The sequence below is a fragment of the Phoenix dactylifera genome, chromosome 2 (genome assembly GCF_051530095.1).
Source record: "Phoenix dactylifera cultivar Ajwa chromosome 2, Ajwa_hap1_PhDact_Kaust_v1.1, whole genome shotgun sequence".
NCBI classification, from domain to species: Eukaryota; Viridiplantae; Streptophyta; class Magnoliopsida; order Arecales; family Arecaceae; genus Phoenix; species Phoenix dactylifera.
The window spans coordinates 28,057,008-28,082,050 of NC_143191.1; the positions used below are offsets into that span (position 1 = coordinate 28,057,008).

Below are 25,043 nucleotides of genomic sequence, written 5' to 3' on the forward strand. Positions count from 1 at the left end.
CGATCAAGCGGTCTAGGGAACGGTAAGAGAACCCCCAACCCAAACTAATATACCAACAATAAGAGTGGAACAAGATGCATCCTCGGCAAGTCTGACAGTGTTCTCCCTCTGTTTTGCACTGATTGGCATGCGGGCAGGCCTTTTATCTGCAAATCATTTCCAGACTATAAAGTGGTGAATGTTTCCTTATGCTCACAATGGTGCTGATACCCAACTCCTTTTGCTTTTAGACTCCTGCATGCCGCTTCAAAGTTCCCACACGTAGAGAACTACGTGATCTCTTTATAAGCAGCCAACTATCTTGATCTCTAAACCCCTTCATTAGAACCCTGGCCACCCATCTCATCTGAAGGAAGAGATGCTGAAGCCTCAGCTCCTCACAGCGAGCAGTGCTCCCTTCCTCTTCTTCTCCCATGGGCCCCTTCTTTCCAGCCACCGCTCCTTGCCGCTCGGGCTTCGGCCGGCGACGGTCAAGCTCCAAAAGATACGGAAGCATGACAGCATTCGTTGTGCTTCAGGGAAAGTTCAATCTTCTTCAGCAGATAGCGATGCACGCATCGTTCTCAGAGCGGTTGTCGCCGTCAAAATGACGGTCGGAGGTTTACTGAGTAACCTCCGTCCCTCGCGTCCCCTCGATGACCTTGCTGATCAGTTCCGTAAAAGTCTCCACCTTGAGCTCCTGGCTGCTGAGCTCGATCCAAGTAAGTGATCAGCTAAGCTCATGTAAGTGGAGGCTGGAGAAATCCTTAGCTCATTTTGGTACTCCATACATATTAGTAACGTTTCATGTTTTATATATGCATGGCCGCTAAGACTGCAGTTCACTAGTGCTGTTAGGGAATTTGCCCTTAAATAACCTCGGTGTCTCAATGAATAACGGACGAGTGAGTACTCATGGGATGGTCGAGCACCCAAGACTTGCCTACCATAAAAAGAGATGGAGTAATAATGTTCCCAGAAACTAGTCAGTTCTTTGTTATATTGGTTTTTTCTGTTCTTTATTATTTTCTGGTGAGCTTGGGACATGGAGCTAAGATTTGATTCTATATTTGATATTTTTGATTCTATCTTTATCATCGATGCAGATAGCATATGAGTTTAGCAACTATTTATTGTCTTCAAAAATATGGGTCACGCTATAAGTCTATCACGTATATTAATTAGTCGAGGCAAGTCTAAGCTAATTTAACCAATTGTGATGATTTTAACGAGTAATTCAGGCATACGATTAAGCCACACGCTCACATTTTGAACGGCTCCCGCCAAAGAACATGCCAACGAAATCAAGTACTAGGATCATTTAACAGAATGCTAAACATGTTTTGATATATATATATATATTAAGGGCATGGTATCGATCAGTTGGTCTCATGTATGATGTCTCCCCCATCCTTCGTGCGCCCTGCCCTTGGGAAACTTAGCTTCAGCTTTTAATTTGGGTGTCAATCTAGCGAATGTCCCCAATTAACTTTATATTTCCTGTTCCTTATTTGGATGGCAGTTAAATAGTGTTTTAATCTCTATTAATTTACAAAACAAGACATTATTATTTATAAACATGGTTAGACTGTGATCATTCAACGACTGGCTCAAACCAAAAGCCCAACCTTAATCACCAACGATGTGATTATATGTACGACCCGGATCAAGTGGCACAAGATTGTCTTTGTCGCCGTTGGACTTGACCAATTTTTGAATGGTAGATATCTTGAATAGTGGAGAAGCATCACATCGGTAGGGCAACGTGCAAATTCTCATGGCACGGATGATAAAGGAACAAGGAGACAAATGAAGATAGATAGCCAGAGTAAATTTTATTGGTCATGGCCTTGGCAAGGATTCATTCGGACTGACGTCTGATGATATTGACTGATGTATATTCATTTTTGCATGCAAGAAACGGGACTAGAAAAGGAGACGATTCAAGCCTGCGCTCCCAAGGGCAGCCAAGTTACAGATGACATCAAGTATGATCAGTATGACTTTCCGGTACCCAAGAGTTTTGGTGAAATTGGAGCGGTTTTGGTGACAAATGAGAACGATAGGGAGATGTTTCTCAAGGACATCACATTCAGCTCCGACGATACTACCACCCTTACAATAAGTTGCAATTCGTGGGTGCGTGCCAAATCCGACAATCCAGAGAAGAGAATCTTCTTCACCAACAAGGTAAGTCTTTGCATTACTCTTCCACCAATGACTTATAATTTTCTAAGCAATTATTCGAGAATTAATGCAAAGACCAATTACGTTATAGCAATCTAAAATTCTACATCTTACTTTGCATTATAACTTTCTTATATACATCACTTGCGTGCGCATGGTCATGAAAGCCACAGAAGCAACACATGCATTTGCGACCTTTCGTCTTTTCTTGGATTCAGCATATATAGCTTACCATCTCCATCCGTAAGATTTGATAGCCATGAATTAAAAGTCCAAACATAAATTATTCTGCTCAGCTGCAATCCTAATCACAGGACAAAAAGGCTCGTTTGAGCTTACAAAATTAAGCGCCTGTTTGGTTCACAATTAAAATGGGAGCCGAAATCAAAAAATAGATTAGAATAAAAATCGAAATAGTCATATCCTTTGTTGTATTTAGTTCGTGATCAGAATCGAATTACTATTTGAATATTGGAGAGAGTCGGAATTGAGTTTTGGAGAATACAAGTATTTTTATTCTCTTTGAAATCAAAATAGAAATGAAGTTTTTTCAAACTAAACAATTAGAATGGGAGTCACTCATTCTCAGTTTCATTCCAAAGCCAAACTCCTTTCCACGAAATATACCTTAGGGCTCATTTGATTCGCGGGAAGCATTTTCTTTTCTAGGAATATGACTCCTGGGAAACAAATTTCTAGAAAGAGGATGCCTAGGAAAGTACTTTTGGCATGTTTGGTTGACCATTAGAAAGTGACAAATTTCCAAAGTACTTATGTTTGGTTAGCCATCCACTTTCCTAGAAAAGTTATGTATAATTCCTATTATGCCCTTAATAAAAATTAGGTATTTAATGCCTCTTTAATGCTTCTTTAATGTTGAAGGGCCTTTTTGGAAAAAAGTAAAAATAGAGTAATTCTCGCCTCATGGGAAAGTTACTTTTCCATGTTTCTCATGGGAAAACTTTTCCATGAAATGTGGGAATCATATTCCCATGGGAATACAACTTTTCCGTCTCTCTCCTTTGAAAATTCCAACCAAACAAGAGGCATCTCATTACTTTTCCGTTGACCACATTTCCCCCCTTCTTTTCCTGCGAACCAAACAAGCCCTTAAGGTTTTTCAGCTACTTCAATTACCACTTTCATCTCCCGTATTGTAATTTGGAGGAGTAATTATGACAAAAGTCTCTCGAAACCTGTCAATATACAAAGTGTTGCCCAGTAGATACAACCCAAGAGGGGGGGTGAATTGGGTCTTTTAAAACTTTTATGCTACTTCTAAAACTTTTTGATTAACTATCCTAAGTTGTATAGATGCACAGTGAAAGTTAAACTTAGCAAGGGTTTGATGTATAGACTTCGACTTGATTAGATATGCTTGCAACTAAAGGATGTGCGGATAAGAATTAAGCAAGCAATTTATCTAAGTAAGTAAGTGTGTTAGTTAGACAATAATTAGAGGCATTACAAACACAAAGGACATATAGTGGTTCGGTGCACCCCAGCACCTACATCCACTCCCCAAGACCTCTTGGGAATTTCACTATAATCCTACCGATTTCAGCCGGTTGTTTTACAAGCTCACAACCCAACTTGTTGTTTTACGAGCGCACAACGAACTCGGTCGGTTTTCCCAGGCTCACCGACTAGAACCAACCCCGATTGTTTTCCCGGGCTCACAATCAAACCCTTACATGTTGGTTTTATCCTCGGCTCACCAACAAACCTAAACCCCGTTGGTTTTCCCTTTGGCTCACCAACAAACCTTAATCCCGTTGGTTTTCCCTTTGGCTCACCAACAAACCTTAATCCCGTTGGTTTTCCCTTTGGCTCACCAACAAACCTTAACCCCTTGATTCAATCCCTTGATTGAATCAAGTTACAAGATATTAAAACAAAGTATAAAACAAAACAAAGCTTCTTAAACAAACAAATATGACAATATAAACAAATAGAGTAAAGAGAAGCCCTCAAACGAGTTTTGAAGATGGAGGAGCTCGGCTTCTTCTTTACTTGATCCTCCTCTGATTTGGCATGAAGTAGAGGATCCCCGAGGCAGCACACGGATGGAGAGGAAGCTTTCGGATTCACTTGGATGCTCTTCTTCTCTCTATTTCGTTTTGGATGGCCCTTTTGTGCTTATGGGAGATTTCCTTTGTAATCTCTTTGAGATCTCTTTCCTAGATGATCTCTCCCACTTCCATGAGTTCTCCCCTAGCTCTCTTCTTGTTTTTATAGCTTTAGATGGCGTGGAAACAAGAATATAGCCGTTAGAGACAAAAATAGAGCCGTTGGACACAGTCTGCACTTCCTGACAATATTACCGTTGGGATCGGAGTCGACTCGCGCGATCAGGAGTCGACTCGCCTGTTGCAGGAGTCGGCTCGTGCTTTACTGGAGACGACTCGGCCACTGTTCCAAATTTGAATTAAAGTGCATGCCTTGACTGGGAGTCGACTCGACTTAACCCGGAGTCGACTCGCCAACATCTGGAGCTGACTTGGCATTTTCGGAGTCGGCTCATCCACTGAAGTCCGTGGATCCAATTTTGAATTTTGTCCTCTCGAGTCGACTCGACTGTCCTGGGAGTCGACTCGAATCTCAGAGCCCGAACTCCCGATCCTCTGTCTTTTGGCTCGTCCAGTCTTGGAGTCGACTCGAACTTCCTTGGAGTCGACTCGGCTCTCAGTTTGCGAAACACAGCCTTCTGCCATCTTGGTGTAGCGCTGCCTTGGAGTCGACTCGAGCTGTCTGGGAGTCGACTCGAATCTCAGAGGCAGTAACTTGGTATTCTGTCTGTTGATGGTCGCGGAGTCTCGGAGTCGACTCGTGCAATGCGGGAGTCGACTCGAATCTCAGAGTCCCAAAAATGCTCTCTGACTTTTTCTTTGTGTTCCGCTTAGAGTCGACTCATGCTTTCTTTGGAGTCGACTTGCCAATCATTGGAGTCGACTCGCGTGCCACTGGAGTCGACTCGAATCTCAGACCCGAAAACTACTCTCTGACTTTTCTGCCTGTGACTCCTAGGAGTCGACTCATACTTCTCCGGAGTCGACTCATACTTCTCCGGAGTCGACTCGAATTCCACTGGAGTCGACTCGAAGACTGTTCTTTTGAATTTTTCCTTTGATTTTACTCCTCCAATTTTAATCCTTTGAACTTTAAACTTTGGACCAATAAATTGTAGCTTTCTTCCAACTTGAGAGCTTTGGAGGCCTTCTTGTGTTCTTCCAACTTAGCTATGTATTACTTCTAAAAATAAATATCTTTCTCCTTGCAACATAAACATTAGTATCTATACTTCAAGGTTTTGTGATCATCAAAATCAATCTATGAATCAATCTTTGGGTCATCAATCTTCCCCTTTTTGATGATGACAAAACTTGGAGTATATGCAATATAAAAGATATTGATTTCTAGAAGTAATACATAGCTAAGTTGCATGAAGTAGAAAATATATATATGTAAAAACATACTTCATGATAATGCTTTAGATTTAATCAGTTTAACACAATTAACATATTTAAATTTTAAGCTGATTTGTATTCAATTCAAAGTAATAAAGCATTATGAGTATATATAGCATAATATATAGCATATACTTAGATATTTCTCCCCCTTTTTAACAACATCAAAAAGATAGTGAAACATTAAGCACAAAGATCAGAGCAGAACACATCGAGTGTGAATTCAAGAGGTTTTCTAATTTGATACCACAGATAGTTTTCTAATCAAGTGTAGGTGGAATCTTCCTTAGGTTAATTCAAGAAGTACTACAAATGATATTCAAGGAAAAACATGAGTGGAAATCTAACCTCTCTTCACTGAGTATGAAAGCTTGTTCGTTTAAGACCTTTTGCCCAATCTATTAAGTATTTTATCAACCATGAGAGCAATTTAATTAATTTTCTTAATGACTTCAAAGTTCTTTTATGATAATAGGAGCATTGGGGCACAAATATCAAAATATACATTCATGCAATTTTTGATACATCTTAGAGCTCTTTTAAAGACTTTCTTTTATTTCTTTAGAAAATAAGCACAATTTGATACATAAAATAATGAATTTGCACAAAATTGAAGTTCCAAAAAGCAAGCCAATTAGAGCTCATTAGTGAGGTTCCAAAAATAGATTTTCTAAGAGATACTCAAGAAAATTTAACACATTATTCTCCCCTTTTTCATTAAATTAGAGGCTCTTAAGATTTGCAATTTGGTTCAAGAGTGATGCATGAGATATACTAACCAAATAACACGCCTCAAAGTGTATCATAAAAATTTTCTTTCTCCCCCTCAATTGATCATTCCATTTAAGAGTTTAGAATCCTAAGATAATGTTCAATAAGATTGTCAATCTCAAAAATATATTTCAGCTTATTTTCATAAGACTCAAGGTTTGAGATAAGACAACCTTTATAGAACTCATCTCAAGAAAATTAAAGCATGTCTTGCAATATAAGGAGGTTCATCAAAATCAATCCATAAAATTCAAAGTATGCCTCAAAATAAAGTGTCTTTGGGATAGGATACTGAATATCTAAAGCTCCCCCTCAAAAGATGCATTCTTCTTTAATCATTTTAATTGTTGAATTTCAGATTTTAGTGATAAACGTGAATAACACTGAAATTCTGTAATATCAAGAATGTAGAGTGATCTAGAATTATTCAGAATTTATAGTAATCACTCTTTCTAATCCTTTAAGACAAAATTATGCTTTCTCCTAATCTTAGAGAAAATGTATAAAAGTATTAATCAGAAAATGATTCAATTGAAGTTCAATTTCTTTCAAAACCATTTACATTTTCTTTCTTTTAGAATCATTTGAGTGAGCTGAAATATTTCTAGCTTTAAAATCATTCACTCTATATATATTCTGATGGAAGTCTTGAAGAATATAGGAGAGAAAAACATATAGATGATCATTGAGGTATATAGATTTATAGAACTTAATTACTTAATCACAGTTTTTCAGCAATATATACATGAAACACAATAAAATTTTTTAATATCAAAATAAAATCATATATTTAGAAATTTTTGTTTGCAATCAAGATCATCAAAAGATACATCATTTGAATTAATATTAGTATACTTTGAAGATAAGAAATGATATGTTTCGGATGCGTATCGGAGCAATCACCAAAGGCATCAAAATTAATTCTGTTTTTCAAAATCATACTTTGAGATATGTATCTTCCACATTATAGCTCATCTTAAATGATTACGATTGAAAATACATATTTCAAACATATAAGAGCATATTCAGAATCTTTGTATTAAATGTTGAGTTTTGGTACGAATTTGAACATTATATACCAAATTTAGGCAAGTTGAAGGATAGAACAAAATCAATTTATTTTCCCTAAATAAAGATATCCTTCTCTTCTCCTTTATTCAACTTTCAGGTTTTAATGATGATTGTTAACAACCAATCTGAAAATTTCTTTTCAATAATGCCAAACAAAAATTTATGTAATATTCCAAACATTCAATCAAATTGTCCAAGCATGGAGCATTACAAAATATTGAGAACCCATAAATCAAGACATCATACCATATGCAAAATATATCATGTGTTAAGTCATGCATTAAAATACTAAGAACAAGCATGTCAAGGATCAAAATCAATTCTTTTCAAATAAACTCCTCCTATTTAAATATTATCTTGCACTGATTTCATCCTTAAAGTGTGTTTTCAAGTGATTAAAAATTTGACTTGATTCTTTCTCGTATACTTTCATTTACTTTGTCTTTCTTTTAACTTTCTTAAGCTCTATAATCTATTTGCTCCCTATCCGGTGGAGTTGGGAAGGGGCACGAGGTACTATCACTAGCCTCCCTCTTGTGCCGTCCCTAATATGCCCTACACCGAATAGTTGGGTCAAATAGTGCCGGGTACTACCACTAGCCTCCCCATTGGCACCATCCCTATGATGAGCAATATAGACAGGTTAAAATGTTTACTTCAAACTCTCCCTGTTTGAGTGTAATTAATTATAGATTTTATCCCTTCCAAATGTGCCGAATATATTATGCTTGTTTTGCTTTTCCTTAAGATTGAAGTACTTGCCTTGCTTAGATTTTTCATCTCTTGAATAATGTCCACTTTCTTTTCTTTATCTCTCTCTCTCTTTTGTTATTCTCAAGTAATTTACATGAAAGAGCAGAATAAAGAAATAATCTTATGTATCATATATATGTATATCATGCAAACAACATTTTCATTATGCTCAAGGATTCATAACTTCTCACAAGTTATTTTACATCAAAATTTTAAGCATATACTTGTGTATTTCATGGTTATGATATAGGCAAAGAAATAATTTAGTTTGGGCAAACCATGAAACAGTTTCTAAAAGTACAAGTCAGTCAATACACATATAGACATGATATCAAAAATTAATAATTAAAGAATTTAATCATGCCATAATAAGATTTAAGTTATTGACTTTGCTCAATTAATTTGTGAGAGAAGTATCTAGAATTACCAATTCATTCTGCATTCTTCAGTCAAATACCTACTAGATTCCTTATGTATGAACTTTTGGCTGAAGAAGGTTCTCTCTCTTGTTTGCATGTGAATATTTATTGTATCTTACACGGAGATATCCTTCAAGTTGAGATCTTTCATTTTCTTGCTCAAGGATCCTGCATTATTAACAAACTCCTTTTCTTTCTTGAAAGAAGGTCTTTAGTTTCTTTAAGATACAAAATATTCATTCAACATATAATAATTTTTTTTTTAAACTAGATGACTCAACATAAGGTAAGACAATAGTTGAATATTGAGTCACTTTACTTCAAGAGAATGCCTAAATATAAGCAAGCACATATCACTTGAACTAATGAGATAGTTTCATTAACCAAGATAGTTCAAGGACAAGCATGTGAGGCAATAGAAAGATTTATCGAGGTCAAATCAATTTCTTATTTTCAAGATCAATTTAGTTTGGATTCTATTTGCTTAAGATAATTATTAATAAGGCATGCTAGCTAAGTTTTGATCAAATTGCCTTAAACAATTGTTTCTATCAAAATTCAGATTATGATTCATTTGTTATCAATAAATTATGATTCATTAGAGTTAGATTGAAGTCTTGCACAAGGGCACATAATGATCACACAATCTGGTCTATTAGGTATATGATAAAATGATAATTCTATCATGCTTTTAATGCTTGTTCCAAATCACAAATTGCTTTATCATATTTGTAATGAATGTTTTCAAATAAGGTGGTTATTTTACATAGATTCCTTTTTTAATGAAATAACCACATAGGAGTCCATTCTACACATTCATTTGATAGAATATAAAGCTCATAAAGCAAGCAAGTGATAATGGTGATTTTTACTTTTAATTATGCAAGAAACTTATCAAGATCTATTTCATTTTTTCTTGATTTAGTCTTTTAACAGTCATCACTTTTTCTTCATTAAGAGCATATCTGAAAAATCCAAGTTGGTTCTAATTATTAACAAGTTTTTCAGATTGTTATATGTAAAAGATTAACCATATACTTACATAATTTAATTTTAGTATCTTGATAATAAATCATTAGTCTGATAAAGAATAAAATACCTTGATATTTTTGCAACTAAAAACTTTTCATTGAATACTCTATATGCATTGCTTGATGAATGATATCCAAGGATAGACATATCTCTATCAGATTTGGCATTATTTTCATAAGAGCATATCAAGCATAACATGTACGACTGAAAAATATGAAAGATATGCAATGGTTCATTTTTCATTTTTTCAGAAGATCAAAATTTTCATCAGAAATAGATCTAATAGAAATCATATGTATGACAAGCAGTGATGATAGTCTTTTAAAAGATGACTATCATACATAATTGTCTTTTTCATTTCTTCAAGAATTCTATTAACCCCTTTTTACTTATGATGTCCATGGAGCTGAAATAATTGAATTTAATACTATTTTCTGTATAACCTTAATCTGGATTTTGGTTTTCAACACTGTGCCATGATCTTCACAGTTTGGAAACCTTTTTCATTTGAAACGCTTCTACAAGATTTAGTAAATACAGAAAAATACTTCAGTTTTATTCTCCAAGAACAAGTCCAATATAAGCTTTTGAAGACTTAGAGATGGAAACAACATCTTTAGATTTAGAAATGATTTTTGTTTGTTTCCTTAGTTAGCATGCATAGCAAAACTTTGACCTTTAAGTAGATAATCTAAGCAAGCCTATGGCAAGGTCTTTTGAGATTAAGTACATACTAGCATGAGTTGATTCTATGTGCGAAGGATGGTTTCTTTAATCTTGGTATTTATAGTGCATATATTCAAAAGCATACCAAGTACACATTATCATATTGATGATCAATAAAAATAATGCCATGGATAAAAATTCTTAATCAAGCATATAGAGGGTTCATAGAGTTATTTTTAATGAATTAATTAATCATTTAGCAACTTATCCAATAGTGAGTGGAGCATACAAAAAAAAATGAAGTGATTTGAATATATTTTCTTTTCATACCCAAAAAGACAAATATCACTTATATCACAAAAATGATTAATACTTTCAAGTTATGTTTTAATCAACTAATAAAGTAATTTCAATACGAGAAGATGTAAGAATTACTTATTTCATCCTTTCTTTCATTTAAATCATTCTTTTTAATTACATTTTAAATTCAATTCTTTAACACATGTCTAGAGCACCCATTGTTTAGATAATATCTTTCATTAGGACCTTGGATAGCTAGACATGCTTGCTGAAAGAATAATCATATTTTCAACTTAGGAACCCAAGCTCTTTTGGGTCCTTGTAGGTTAGCTATAATTGTTCCTTTTGGAACCCATATTCTCTTAATAGCTATTTTGTCCATGAATTTACAAATTTTAGGATTACAAGGGATGTATTTCTGTATCCTCTTGTTGAATTTAACAAACTTAGATCGAACATGAGTAGTAGGAAAACTTTTAATTTTCTGTTTCTCCCTTTTTGGTTCATCAAATTTGTAATGTATAGATTTAGGAATAACAGAAGAGATTTTACTTAGCTTTTGTTTATAAGAATCTGTTTTAGAGTAATTAAAAACTGTTTTAACAAACATATTCTTAAAAGGTTTTTGGGTGTACCAAGGTTGATATCCTAATGTAACTTTATCAAATTCAGCTCCTTGATTATTTATCATTAGGTTCAATTTTTCAGAGCTGAGGGTAAATCTTTCAACAACAGGTTTTAATCTGTCAACTTCTTTAGTTAATCTTCTGTTATCTTCTGAAAGTAACTCATTGTTTTTCTTAAGTTTATCATGACTTTCAGTGAGAAGTTGATCTCTTTGATTTAGTTCTTGATTTTCTTTAATTAAGATTTCAGTTTTACTGGTTAGTTTCAGTTTTTCATCTATTAGAATTTGATTTTCAATCTTCAAGTTTTTGTTCTTACAAATAAGTTTCTTATATTCTAAATACAAATCAGAAAAGGCATCATGGAGTTCATCAAATGTAAAATTGCTTTCAGTTTCAGCATGTACCTCTTGTGCCACCAAGCATGGATTTTCAATATGATACTGCTCTCCTTCTACACATGATGTTTCAGATTTGTTAGTGCATTCATATTTGTCTTCAAGCATATTCCATATTTCTTTAGCAGTCATGCAAGAAGACATGCAATTAAACTCATTCCTATCTAATGCACAATATAAAAGGTTCATGGCATCAGCATTCAATTGTGCTATATCCTTTTCATTAAAAGTTTGAGAGAGTGTGTGAAGATCATTTATTATGATTTTCCATAAATAATAGTTTTGTGATTGAATAAAGATGCGCATGCGTATTTTCCAATGTGTATAGTTTATGCCATTAAATAGTGGAGGCGTATCAATTGATTGTCCTTCTCCTAGAAAACTATCTATTTGAGTTGTCATGATCTTTGGCTCTTGATCGTGAGATCAATAATTAATCTTGAGCACCTGCTCTGATACCACTTGTTGCCCAGTAGATACAACCCAAGAGGGGGGGTGAATTGGGTCTTTTAAAACTTTTATGCTACTTCTAAAACTTTTTGATTAACTATCCTAAGTTGTATAGATGCACAGTGAAAGTTAAACTTAGCAAGGGTTTGATGTATAGACTTCGACTTGATTAGATATGCTTGCAACTAAAGGATGTGCGGATAAGAATTAAGCAAGCAATTTATCTAAGTAAGTAAGTGTGTTAGTTAGACAATAATTAGAGGCATTACAAACACAAAGGACATATAGTGGTTCGGTGCACCCCAGCACCTACATCCACTCCCCAAGACCTCTTGGGAATTTCACTATAATCCTACCGATTTCAGCCGGTTGTTTTACAAGCTCACAACCCAACTTGTTGTTTTACGAGCGCACAACGAACTCGGTCGGTTTTTCCAGGCTCACCGACTAGAACCAACCCCGATTGTTTTCCCGGGCTCACAATCAAACCCTTACATGTTGGTTTTATCCTCGGCTCACCAACAAACCTAAACCCCGTTGGTTTTTCCTTTGGCTCACCAACAAACCTTAATCCCGTTGGTTTTCCCTTTGGCTCACCAACAAACCTTAATCCCGTTGGTTTTCCCTTTAACTCACCAACAAACCTTAACCCCTTGATTCAATCCCTTGATTGAATCAAGTTACAAGATATTAAAACAAAGTATAAAACAAAACAAAGCTTCTTAAACAAGCAAATATGACAATATAAACAAATAGAGTAAAGAGAAGCCCTCAAACGAGTTTTGAAGATGGAGGAGCTCGGCTTCTTCTTTACTTGATCCTCCTCTGATTTGGCATGAAGTAGAGGATCCCCGAGGCAGCACACGGATGGAGAGGAAGCTTTCGGATTCACTTGGATGCTCTTCTTCTCTCTATTTCGTTTTGGATGGCCCTTTTGTGCTTATGGGAGATTTCCTTTGTAATCTCTTTGAGATCTCTTTCCTAGATGATCTCTCCCACTTCCATGAGTTCTCCCCTAGCTCTCTTCTTGTTTTTATAGCTTTAGATGGCGTGGAAACAAGAATATAGCCGTTAGAGACAAAAATAGAGCCGTTGGACACAGTCTGCACTTCCTGACAATATTACCGTTGGGATCGGAGTCGACTCGCGCGATCAGGAGTCGACTCGCCTGTTGCAGGAGTCGGCTCGTGCTTTACTGGAGACGACTCGGCCACTGTTCCAAATTTGAATTAAAGTGCATGCCTTGACTGGGAGTCGACTCGACTTAACCCGGAGTCGACTCGCCAACATCTGGAGCTGACTTGGCATTTTCGGAGTCGGCTCATCCACTGAAGTCCGTGGATCCAATTTTGAATTTTGTCCTCTCGAGTCGACTCGACTGTCCTGGGAGTCGACTCGAATCTCAGAGCCCGAACTCCCGATCCTCTGTCTTTTGGCTCGTCCAGTCTTGGAGTCGACTCGAACTTCCTTGGAGTTGACTCGGCTCTCAGTTTGCGAAACACAGCCTTCTGCCATCTTGGTGTAGCGCTGCCTTGGAGTCGACTCGAGCTGTCTGGGAGTCGACTCGAATCTCAGAGGCAGTAACTTGGTATTCTGTCTGTTGATGGTCGCGGAGTCTCGGAGTCGACTCGTGCAATGCGGGAGTCGACTCGAATCTCAGAGTCCCAAAAATGCTCTCTGACTTTTTCTTTGTGTTCCGCTTAGAGTCGACTCATGCTTTCTTTGGAGTCGACTTGCCAATCATTGGAGTCGACTCGCGTGCCACTGGAGTCGACTCGAATCTCAGACCCGAAAACTACTCTCTGACTTTTCTGCCTGTGACTCCTAGGAGTCGACTCATACTTCTCCGGAGTCGACTCATACTTCTCCGGAGTCGACTCGAATTCCACTGGAGTCGACTCGAAGACTGTTCTTTTGAATTTTTCCTTTGATTTTACTCCTCCAATTTGAATTCTTTGAACTTTAAACTTTGGACCAATAAATTGTAGCTTTCTTCCAACTTGAGAGCTTTGGAGGCCTTCTTGTGTTCTTCCAACTTGCTATGTTCCTTGCAAAAATAAATATCTTTCTCCTTGCAACATAAACATTAGTATCTATACTTCAAGGTTTTGTGATCATCAAAATCAATCTATGAATCAATCTTTGGGTCATCACAAAGTACCATGACTTGAACAATGTTGGATGTAACTTTTCCATATGATTAGGTTTCTTGATGTGTTTTAGTGCGACGTTTGTCTCCAATGTAACAAGCTTCAACATATAGAGCATGGATGGTCCAATATGGACGTTGTATGGGAAAGATTTGATTGAATTTGATAATATGCGAGCATTTTAGAGCCTCATGCAGAGAATATAAACCTACCCTCTCTCTTTATGGTATACCTTGGTTAGACACTATTGCAAATGTTTTATATTGGACTAAAACTACTCTCAAATTAAAACCTCTTTATTTACGAGGAAAAGTGTAATAAAAAAAAGGTATGAAAAGTAATAAACTAGGGTGGTTATACTTTTATTATGATAGTAATAACATTGATGTAATAAAAAAATACAATTTTTGTTATGAAGAGTGTGCGTAATTTAAAATAATGGTGGTTATAATATTATAACAGCTAGTTTCAAAAGAAATTTTGTATATTATATATATGAATAACAAATTTCTAAACTATGGTCGTTATTTGACCATTATTTTGTTATGACACCATTTTATCACAAAATTTAGTATTTTAAATTCAAATTTTCTTACTAGTTAGAAATACTTTTTATTTGTTCCACAATATTTTCTTCATTTATATATCAACAATGATTTGGATCAATAATTGTAATTTTCATTATTATTTTTTAAAAAAGTCATTATTAATTGTTATTTCCTATTATAATTACAAGTAACAACCATCCGTCAGACTATTACAGCAATTACTATTTTAAATCAAAAAAATCTCATCCTACATAATTTCGATTTCGCGGAAAAGAACTGTGTAATGATTTTAATAGGAATCTATTATTATGGGTTATAGGTAGAGATGATTTTCATTTCCGAAGGAAAAGCTTGCATATATGCAAAATTGCTTCAACATGCACAGATTCCATGATGTTCATATAGATTGCAATAATCCAATATTGATGGTAGGATATACTTGGAGCAAAATAACTTTTCCTATTATTCTATAGATACAATGATTTCACTTTGAAAGGTATATAACTTATCATCTTCACAAATCTTAAAGCGGACTTGATCATGCTGACTTTTCTCCTCCTCCTTTTTTGTCCCGTTCTTCTTCCTCTTGTTTTCATGTGCTAATCTTGCTAGGCTCTTTATGGTAGATGTTGACGAACCTAATCTCTTTTATAGAATTTTGATATTCAAGTTTAAAGTAAAATGTTATATACCTTCCTTAGAATGTATTGTGAATAAAAGCACTCAACAATTGAAAACAAAATAAAAAGAAAAGAAAAGAAAAGAAAAGAAGAAAAGACCTCTCTTTGCGCCCGTTTTGGACATACTTGGCAAATGTAGCAGTTCTATTGCCTAGAATTCCATTAAGATATTTATTTGCTTTTAAAATAAATGTTATGGATATTACATTATATTCGGCATTAAGAAAACAAAAACAAAACAAAACTATCCTAGCATATAACATTACCAATCACACCTAAATATTTTCATTACATCGTTGTCACGATCTCTCTAACATACCCATTCTTTCTACCAGTCTTACTTGCCAGCCCAAACTCCAAGCGGCCTTCGTAGGTCGAGGAGTGAAGAACTTGAAATCAAGCGAGGTGATGGTCATGGAGAACGCAAGGATTTCGAAAGGATTTATGACTGTGACGTGTACAACGATCTAGGTGATCCTGATGTTGACGAGGACAAAGCTAGACCAGTCCTTGGTGATAGCAAGGAATATCCCTACCCAAGGCGCTGCCGGACCGGACGCCCCAGAACACGGAAAGGTAAAACATATGCATGCTTGTAGTTGTTTGCCCCATATTTGATGCAGCCTAGAGAGAGTTTGGGATTCTTTTGGCAGCAAACTGTGTGTGTCTCCCATGAAACGACCTAAGATGGATTAACAGTAAACAACACGATGTTTTCCATTCTTTTCCGGGCTACCTGTTTGGATGTTGGCGTATAAGCTTTAATTGTCTCATACACATGATACGTAATGGTTAGATTTATGCTTCCTTATTAATTGTCTCAAAATTAAGGTGCAAACAGGGATGCTTAATGGCCGATCGATGGATGATGACATATGTACGTAGATAAATATTGTAATCTCATGCAACTTATGTGAACAAATCTGTAAACTGTGAACAGACCCTCTATCGGAAACAAGGAGCAGCTCCATGTATGTACCGAGGGATGAGGCCTTCCCCGAAGTGAAATCTTTATATTTCCTGGGAAAGGCGTTTCGATCTGGGCTGCATGCGGTCGTTCCCTCGGTCCAAACTGCACTCATCGATGATAATCTCGGCTTTCCTTATTTCACTGCCATTGATAAGTTATATGACAAAGGCTTCACCTTGCCAAAGAAAGAAGGGCATGGCCTCCTCCAAAGAATGACCCATTGGTTGGAGAAGGTCATTAGTGATGGCATCGATGAGGTCGTGAAATTTGACCCACCAGCCATGATTGAAAGTGACTTCTCTCTCCTTTTTCTCGCTTTTGATCATGTAACACGATTTATGTCCCCATGGCTAAGTTCATCTGTTTCACAAACTGTAGAGGATAAGTTCTCATGGCTTAGAGATGAAGAGTTCTCTCGGCAAACGTTGGCGGGTGTCAACCCTTATGCCATTCAGCTGGTTACGGTAAGGCTACCTTTGAGCATTATATATAGTTCTGCCATCAGTTTACATTTGCATTTTACTGGTTGAATGGCTCATTGTTTTATTACATAATTGTTACATTGTTTATAATTATTAAATTATTTACATATTTTCAGATTAAACTCCTTTTTCTTAAAAAAAACCTTGGTTCGCTATTGATCAATTAAAATTTGAGTTTTTTCTTTTTACTGTAATTTTACTGAATGTCTTTCACAGAACCTATTTGTCTTTTAGAATTTAAAATTATGATTAGCGATCAATACTCAATCAAACTCAGTAATCTTTAGATGATTAGATATGGACTCATAAGTAACCTAGACTACATGTGCTCTCTAACATTGTGCAGGAGTTCCCATTGAAAAGCAAACTTGATCCACAGGTCTACGGCACTCCTGAGTCTGCTATCACCGTAGAGATGATCGAAGAAGAAATAGGAGGCTTCATGACAGTGGAAGAGGTAATACTTGCGTTCTATTAGATATTAAACATGTACAGTTGCAAGAAAATGATGGGGGGAAGATTAGAACAAAAACTCTATGTTTCTTCTTTTATTTTTCAGACATTCATGTGCACATGCAACAAACTATGCAAATTGGGCTGGCCAATGGGCCAAAATTTACATTGCTCACGTTGAATCTGTTGAATATTTGGAAAAACCTAAGCCTGAGACTGAGACATTTGTATCCCTATCCACGGAATTACTCAGACTTCTAACAATGCATTGATAGATTTCGACTTGTATAAGAAATGTCAAAAGCAAACAGAGAATGGTAGAATCCAGGTTGAGATCGGTCACCACCCGAGGTGTGCTGAGGTTGGTGGAATCAAGCTGAAATGTAGGTCAACCGAGAGAATGCTTGAGATTCTGTGTCGCGAAGCTTGAAGGCGAGTACGATTTGCAAAGAACTCCACTTGCTAGAAAGTTTTCGGCCAGGAACACTTCGATGCTTATGTTAGTGGAGATTTAGAGCAACGGTGGGAAAATAGAGAGAAAGTGGGAGTTTGAAAAAGCTTACCTAAGAGTGCCCCGGTCATCCCAATATATAGGATGAGAATGATGTCCGTTACCTAATTTATCGGAAAGTGCCATAACCGCACGATAACAGCTAATCGTGCATTAATTGTATAGTAACAGCTTTCTAAGATTGACATGCGATGATAATCGAATTGATAGTGTCTTTACTACTGTACTAGTGTAACTGTTGCCAAGACCATGATTGCAACTTATTCAATAACCTTTGCGTCATTCCTAGGCAAGACCGACCAAAATGGCATGTCGGCCAATACCGAGGTCATTCACTTCGGTTAAGGCCGGAGTCAAGGAGGTTGGTACAACCTGAAGTCAGGATGACTAATATTTTCCCCATCAACCACCATGTTGAATCCCTCATAGCCATAGTTCTTACTGCAAACAACTTTTGGTAGGGGCATGGTGGAGAGTTCAAAATGTATCCTATTCTACAAAGATCTTTTTTTTTTCTTTCTTTTTTTTTAAAGAGAAGGAAGAAAGGGAGATTGTGCTTTAAAAATCCTCCGAAAAACACAGGATGCCCATGATTGGTGTTAATGACTAGCTCATAGCAATTTCTTCTCGTCTTAATTTCTGCAGGCACTCAAGCAAAAAGGTTGTTCATGCTGGACTACCACGATCTTTTCCTTCCATTTGTGCACAAAGTTCGAGAGCTAGAAGGCACCACCTTGTATGGATCACGTACGATCTTCTTCCTTACAAACAAGGGCACTCTGAGACCGCTTGCCATCGAGCTCACCCGGCCAGCCTCCCCGATCAAGCCCCAGTGGAAGCAAGTCTTCATGCCTTGCTGGGATGCCACTGGGGCTTGGCTCTGGAAACTCGCCAAAGCTCACATTGGTGCTCATGATTCCGGTTACCATGAGCTCATCATCCACTGGTACGTGTCGTATCTTAATTAATATTAGCTTATCCTAAGTTTTTACATTAAACGTAACACATTTTATTTATTCAATCATCCAGTTGGCTCATTTGCGTCTACAATCCAAAAGTAATATCCTTTTCTGATTGCGTCCAGTATTTAATTTAACCTTGACTTGGAGGGCTAGATTTGATTGGCAAGAGTACAAAGAGTGATAAGCATTAATTGAGTAATTACAAGGGGAATGGGCAAAGCATAAACCAAACCTACAATCCTCATGGAATTGTTATTTGCAAAGCAGTTAGGATGGCAATCCCTCCACTATTGCAGGGTACTTGGGGAAAGGATAGCATCCTTCGACTCTTCATGTCTAAACGAATGTGGGCCTTCGTGGCTAGTTCTTTTCCTGCCTGATTGCTTGATCTTGTTTTTGTATCCCTTCTAGTGGTGTATTGATATTTGGTTTGAAAGAATCCTTAAACTCGATGCAGATCAATTTGGTTACTACATGGACGGTTGAATAGAGTTCAGAAGTAAGATTTACCATATCAAAAAGCCGATTCATATGTCAAATTTTCAAAAGCTATAACTTAGTCATACGACGTTCGATTAAGATAATCTTTATTTTGAAATCAGGTAAGTTTTTGAAATATATGACGTGACATTGTGCCCTTTAAAGGGTGGCGACCCTAACGATCATACCCAAACTCCATCGTTTAGATCTTGAAATGGGCCGGTTAGATCGAACATTTCTTTTTCGGATAAGATTTTAATTAAACTTATCTCTCAATTTGAAAAAAAACTAGCCGAGGCGACAGAAGGTAGAGTTGATGTAGAAGTCGAGATCTACCTCCTAAAGAATTTTAGCTTTTTCGAGTTTATTTTTATTAGTTATATCTATTTTAAGAAAGAAAGTCTAATTATAAAAATTAAGAAGAGGAATCCGACCCAAATTGTGCAAAGGCGGACATCACCATTACAGAAAAAGGTTGCGTACCTTAGTTTTAGATTATCAATAAAAGAAAAGAATACCTAAGCCCTATTTTCGCAATTCTTCTATCTTTTTTAAAATTTCTTTGGAGAGATTTAAGTTAAGTGGGTCGAGAAAAATTTTTTCTTCTCTCCGATTGAATCAATTTTCAAAAAAAATAAATAGTATACATCATAATTTATTAATTCTAATGGCCATCCATACATGTAAAATTAGTACTAGTATCTCAGATGATCTAACATGATGAAGAGTAATTGTTGGAGTTCATTTTGGACGAATATATATCTGCTGACAAATATACTAGGTGAGTCACGAGCGGTTCATAGTATTCTACTGATTCTTATCAAAGAGTTAGTGACATTGGCTTGTTCCTCTGAAACGTAGAAGTCATATTGGTGGATTTGTTCCTTTATCACGGGAAATATTTCCTGTACTTGTGGAGGGTAAAAGTTCTCATAAGATATAGCATTGGCATAAAAATGAACGAAAATCATCCCAAATTCAAATTAGGCCCAGGATCCTTAATTAGCCTTAGCTAGTCCAATCTAATCACGCCCAGGACCTCAGCCAATCAAACTCGCTATCCAAATAATGGCACCTATAACATTATAATAATATATTATAAAAAAATTTCAAGACCCAAGTTATGATCATCAAACCATTAATTTGGGCTCCTCTAATGAAAGCAGTGTTTTGCCGTTTTGTCAAATGCTAGGATTGCTTGTCTGTCTAATTTCTTGGGCCTTGGCCTGCTTTCCTGGCCTTTTCGCGTAGTTTCAGCTATCTCAATGGAATGTTGGTTAGTGTTTTAAACTTTTTCTTGCTTATCTAATTAAAATGCTGTGAGTTTAAGGCCCCATTTAGGAGAGCTTTTGGAGGGCTAAAGAGGCTCTTTTAAATGAAATAGGGATATTTGATAAAAATTTCAGAAAGCTGTTTTAGCTTTTTCAGAAAGCTAAAAACAGCTTTTTGGGAGAAACTCCATTTTGGAGCTTTCCGGAAAGCATTTTTAGGCCTAGTTAAAAAACTGTTTATTGACCAAAATACCTATGATAAAATATATAAATTATACAAAATGTCCTTTTAATAATTGGTTAACCAATTTTATCACATAGCTAGAAAATTTGTTATATTATGAAAAATTAATTTACACTAATAATTATAATATTTTATATCTTTTTATTATTGTTTTATATTATAAATATAATATTATATTACATTATATAATAATACATTGATATGTTATGTTAAATAATTTAATATTATATTAAATTATTATGCTATAGTATACAATATTATATTACTATATTATAATAATATTATATTACATTGTAGTAATATTATACTATATTATATATTTATGTATTAATACATATTATATTTTATTATACTCTGTTGTATAATATTCTTTATGGTCATTTTGTTATACCAAAAGTACTTTTTTAGTTTGTTTACCAAACATATGTTAAAGTGGCACGACACTTTAAAAATGTAGTTACTAAACAGCAAACAACTTTTTATAAAAAATTTATTTCAGAAAGCTCTACTTTGAAAAGCTCTACTATCGACAGCTCCCCTAAACGAGGCCTAAATTTAGTTATATATTTTCGTGGTTCCTCAAAAAAGATATTTTTTTTCTACCAAAAGATAATATATCATTTAGTGCTAACATAATACTTTGTGGGAAATCAATAGTGACATAATTGGATACCACCGATAATGTGTTATTATATATGGTCCATTACTTTTTGTAATAATAAATATAGCAAGTGTTATTATTAAGTTATAGAGAAATATCATTGTTATTAAGAAAGCTTTCGATTGTAATTTGCAGGCTAAGAACTCATGCCTGCATCGAGCCATACATCATTGCAGCAAATCGACAACTCAGTACGATGCATCCGATTTACCGGCTCTTGCACCCACATTTCCGCTACACCATGGACATCAACTCACGTGCTCGGCAAAACCTTATAAGCGCAGGTGGGATCATAGAGTCATCCTTCTCCCCACTCAAATACTCCATGGAGATCAGCTCCGTCGCCTATGACCAGTTCTGGCGCTTTGACATGGAGGCCCTGCCAGCCGACTTGATTCGGAGGTATTCCTCTTCTATTACAAATTATCGTATTGACTTTGCGACCATCGATCACTTGACCGTAGAACAAAATTAAAAAAAAAAAGAAGAAGCTCCACATTAATAAGCTTCTATCTCCATCATAAAGCAGTGGGCCTTGCAACGTTTCCCCTGAAAAAATGAAGGCATTATAATGGCCGAAAAGGCCCAACTTGTTCCCTTTCCCAAACCTTGTCCAACTATACCCCACCTAGATAAAGCAATCAAAGAGTGGGAGCCCCCATCATAGGAGTGATTATTAGTTGGACCAGATCTACTGCTGATCTGGTTGACCAGTTCAACTGCACAGCAGCACGTGCATAGCAGGATAACATAGAAAAAAGTGTGCAATAGATATGCTTTTGATCGTGTTGCTTCACCATTGGACTGATCAGTGAGTGGATTTGGTCCAACCAATAATTAGCAACCTCACGGACCACTTGAATCAAGGCCTTATAGATTCAACTGGGTCCACATTAGAAACTCTAACAAAGTTCTTCTCTTTTAATGTCAGGGGAATGGCGGTCGAAGATCCAACAGCTGAACACGGGCTGAGGCTAACCATCGAGGACTATCCTTTTGCAACCGATGGCCTTTTGATCTGGTCTGCCATCAAGCAGTGGGTCCAGGACTACGTCTCGCACTACTACCCGGACCCAAGCCATGTGTTAGAAGACTACGAGCTCCAAGAGTTTTGGAACGAGGTCAGGACCAAAGGTCATGGCGACAAGAAAGACGAGCCATGGTGGCCAAAAATGGACAGCCCGGAGAACCTAATCCACATCTGACCACCATAACATGGGTGGCCTCGGCACACCACGCTGCCGTCAACTTCGGCCAGTATCACTATGGTGGCTACTTCCCCAACCGGCCAACCATTGCACGCGTTAAGGTACCGGTGGAGGACTCACAAGAAGAGGAGTTTATCAAATTTTTGGAGAAGCTAGAAGTTGCTCTTTTACGGTGCCTTCCCTCTCAAATTCAAGCAATGCGGGTGATGGCGGTGCTCGACGTGCTATCGAGCCATTCACCGGACGAGGAGTACCTTGGTGGGGAGCCAGAGTTGCCTTGGGTGCATGATCCGATAATAAAAGCAGCACATGAGAGGTTCAATGGAAGGTTGAAGGAGATTGAAGGAAATATTGATGATCGGAATAGAGATCCAAAACTTAAGAATAGGTTTGGAGCCGGCACAGTTTTTATGAATCCATGAAGCCTTTCTCTAAGCCTGGGGTCACAGGGATGGGAATCCCTAACAGCATTTCCATTTGAAATTAGTTAATTGCTATTACTTCACCTATCTTTGGACTTCAGAGAAGATCTATTGTCTGTTGGAAGTTACAACAAATCAAAACGTTTGGTAATGGGTAGTTAATATGTGGTAATGGGTAGTCAATAATTGTGTGGTAATGGGCTGCCTAATTATATGGTAATGGGTAGTCAATGTGTGGTAATGGGTAGTCAATAATTGTGTGGTAATGGGCTGCCTAATTATATGGTAATGGGTAGTCAGTTTTTTTTTCTTCTTTTAGAGTTAAGTGGTTTTACGTTTTCATTTTGCATTGTAATGCCTATATAAGGCTACCTAGTTTTTCAGTTTATATGAGATTGGAAAGTTATTACAAACTATTGTGTGCTTTGGAAAGAGAGTGGTATAGTTCATAGACTTATTATAGTCCGTAAATTTTTTCCAATATTGGCATCAGAGCCACTTAGAGTGGTATAACCTTCTCTTCTTCTCATGGCCTCCACCAATACCCTAGTCAATTCACAAGTACCCAAGTTATCGAAAGATAACTATAAGAGTTGGTCAATCCAGATGAGAGCTTTATTAGGTTCCCAAGACTTATGGGAGCTAATAGTTGTTGGGTTCACGAAACCCACACCGGAGGAAGAAGCCACCTACATTGCCGAACAAAAGAAGGCTCTTAGGGAGCAAAGAAGGAAAGATAGTAGGACTCGTTTCCTACTCTCTCAAGGGTTGGATGAGTCTACCTTCGAAAGAGTTGCCAAAGCAACGACGAGCAAGGAAGCACGGGAAATCTTTGCTACAATCTACAAAGGAGTCAAGCGGGTTTAAGCGAATTCGTCTCCAAACTCTGAGGGGCGATTTTAAAGCCGCTCAAATGAAAGACGAAGAAACTATTTCCGACTATTATTTGCGACTAGTATTAATCATAAATAATATGAGGAGAAATGGAGAAAAAATAGAAGATGTCCAAGGAGAAGTTGCTCCGATCCCTCTCATGAAAGTTCGAGCATGTGGTGGCGGCGATAGAGGAGTCGAAGAATTTGGAGGAGATCTCAATTGAGGAGCTCTTGGGATTTCTCCAAGTTCATGAGCAATGCATGCAAAAGAAAACTATCTCCATAGCTTTGGAACAAGCACTAGAGTCAAAGTTGACTTTAAGTGATCGAGGCTCACATGGTAGAGGCCATGGTCATGGTAGAGGCAGGGGACGTGGTCCCCAACAACGAACCACTCAAAATCAAGTGGAGACCCAAAGCTTCAGAGGCCAAGGATGATGCAATCAGGGAAGATTCACACTTGGGCATGGAAATAACAAGAATGTTCAGTGCTACAACTGTCATAAGTTTGGGCACTATGCATCAAATTGCTGGCACAAAATCGAAGAGCAAACCAATCTCGCCGAAGCAACAAATAATGAGGGTAACAACTCAACACTTCTTCTTGCTCATGATGATTCAAGTGTTCAGAATGATGCTTGGTACCTTGACTCGGGTGCTAGCAACCACATGTGCGAGAAGAAAAAATTTTTCATGGAACTCACAGAAGGAGTTCATGGAAATGTGAGTTTGGGAGATTCTTCAAAACTCACAGTTAAAGGCAAAAAAAAGATCAAAATCTATGAAAAGAATGGTAAGCCCGAGTATATTTCTGATGTTTACTATATTCTTAACATGAAAAGCAATATTATTAGTATCGGTCAACTATTCGGAAAGGAATACGTAGTACATATGGAGAACAACCATCTTTGGTTGAAAAATGTAAATGGAAGCCTCATAGCTTGTGTTAAGATGACAAAGAACCGTATGTTCCCCTTGCATCTAAATACAGAATTCGAGAAGTGTTT

At 36.8% G+C, this 25,043-nt stretch overlaps 1 pseudogene across 1 annotated transcript; it reads left to right on the plus strand.

The window, feature by feature from the left end:
• The first annotated feature begins 314 nt into the window (after positions 1 to 314).
• LOC103723450 (putative lipoxygenase 8, chloroplastic) lies at positions 315 to 23,346 on the plus strand (annotated as a pseudogene). The gene is made up of 10 exons (XR_015974707.2): positions 315 to 701; positions 1,898 to 2,169; positions 15,833 to 16,073; positions 16,438 to 16,758; positions 16,846 to 16,931; positions 17,296 to 17,397; positions 17,731 to 17,740; positions 18,559 to 18,859; positions 21,667 to 21,933; positions 22,463 to 23,346. The product of XR_015974707.2 is annotated as a putative lipoxygenase 8, chloroplastic (transcript).
• The last annotated feature ends 1,697 nt before the right edge of the window (positions 23,347 to 25,043 follow it).